The sequence below is a fragment of the Triticum dicoccoides genome, unplaced genomic scaffold (genome assembly GCF_002162155.2).
Source record: "Triticum dicoccoides isolate Atlit2015 ecotype Zavitan unplaced genomic scaffold, WEW_v2.0 scaffold104192, whole genome shotgun sequence".
Lineage (NCBI taxonomy): Eukaryota > Viridiplantae > Streptophyta > Magnoliopsida > Poales > Poaceae > Triticum > Triticum dicoccoides.
In genome coordinates this window covers 1-1,905 of record NW_021171392.1, presented here as the reverse complement: position 1 = coordinate 1,905, position 1,905 = coordinate 1, and the positions used below count along the sequence as shown (strand labels likewise).

The 1,905-nt window shown below is 50.3% G+C and overlaps 1 long non-coding RNA gene across 1 annotated transcript; it reads left to right on the top strand.

Annotated features, from left to right (window-relative positions):
* The first annotated feature begins 323 nt into the window (after positions 1–323).
* Positions 324–1,533, top strand: LOC119342763. The gene is made up of 3 exons (XR_005165706.1): positions 324–954; positions 1,050–1,136; positions 1,244–1,533. It is a non-coding gene; the product is annotated as an uncharacterized LOC119342763 (long non-coding RNA).
* Positions 1,534–1,905: the final 372 nt, after the last annotated feature.

Here is a 1,905-nt window from a genome sequence, read left to right as displayed (position 1 = left end):
GGGGGGTGAAGAAGATAATCTTGTAAACCGCAGCTAGCTCACCAATCGAATTATGCACCAACAGTACGTTGCATGCAAATGGCTTGTTTGAACGCCCAGCTCTATCTGCATAATGGACAACGTCCAGGGACTGTATTCCATCCATATGCGTACCCCAGCTGTACTCTATCTAGACGTAGGAATCTTTTCTAGATTCTAGACTAGATTCAGATAGGTATCCCAATATTCAAACCTCTCTATCTCTAACATAGATTGCCAGCCAGCCGGAGCTATATATATGCTCTCCACGATAGCACCATCCATCCACCCATCCTCCTCTCCAGCCCGTCCCTTCCCCTCACGCACACGATGGCGCTCTCCAAGCACACCGTCGCCGTGCTCTTTGCCCTGCTGGCCATCGCAGCGACGCTGCAGCCGTCTGACGCGAGGCTCTGGTCCGCCGCCGCAAACCAAGAAGAAGCCAAAGCCACCACCACGGCCGATGGAGGCTCCCCGTCTCTTCCCAGCCTGCCACTGCCTCAGATCCCCGGTATGCCCAGCCTACCACCAATATTCCGCTCCCTTTTCCCGCCATTGCCCCAGATCCCCGGCCTGCCTCCGCTCTTTGGTGCACCGCCATCCCAAGGGTTGCCTCAGATCCCCGGCATGCCACACATCCCACTCCCCACTCGATCGCCACCACCGCCACCTCCGAAGGAGTGCCTGATGCCGTTGACGGCCATGATACCATGCATGGACTACCTCACCAACATCACCGTGTTCTCGCCTCCGGGCGCATGCTGCGATGGCCTCAAGTCGGTCATCAGCAGCGCGCCGATCTGCCTGTGCCACGGCCTGAACAACAATGGCGGCATGAGCAAGCTGTTCCCCAAGCCCATCGATCCCATCCGGATGCTCATCCTCCCGGCTAGGTGCGCGCCATGATACCCTTCCAGACGATCTTCTCGTGTGGCAGTAAGTTGCACCAACCCCTGCTGTCTTGCCTGTTTTTTTGTTTTCTTATATATTCTTCTTTGAAGGAGATTGATTAACCTGTGATGGTCTGACAGCCCAACCATTGCCGCCGCTGACGCCTCCAGCTATGTCTCCGGCGCCTCCTGCTGCTGCTTCTCCCGCGCCATCACCATCACCTTAAGGTGATCTTGATTTCTCATATATGCGTTGAACAATAGCCTTAAATTATTTCTGTAGTATTATGTTTAGCCTCTAACATTATTTTTGACTTGGCGTTTTTGTGTTGCAGAATCACCCTAGCTAAAGTGGCAAAAGGATGGATGCATGGATCGAAGATGGTTTCGTCAGGATTAGATTATCTGGATATATAGAGTCAAATTATCGTTCTAGTTGGTTTCGTTTAGGTACCAAGAAAAATATCGATCAGCTAGGCTAGCGTTTAGGGGTTCAGAGCGTACTTCATACGTAGTTCCCAGTGCTACTCAGTTACGTACATTATTAGTAGAGTTATCAATCATGTAATCGCTATTGGGTAATATATAAACTAGTAGATGCATATTATGTTATTGCTGCCCATAATTGTGTTGTTTGTGTTGATGTGGTCTACTGTATATGCGTGCATGTTTGGTTCTGTTCATACACGAAATTCTTTGGATCGTACTATGTGACCGATCGATCGGGCATTGAGGCTTCTCCATGAGGCGCACTCGGAATGGTCGTGTTGATGGAACAGGATATGGCAGCAGCACAAACACCAAGTCACGGCAAAGAAGGCAGAAGCAGAGCATTTTCAGAAAGAATGGAGCAAAGCGGAGGAGGGAGAACCTTCAGAAAGAAAGAACAGAGCAAAGCAGAGGAGGGAGCAACTTCAGAAAGTACAGAAGCAGAGAAGGAGCACATTCAGCAAGAACAGAGCAACGCTCAAGTCGCGCATAAAAGACGATACAAAAT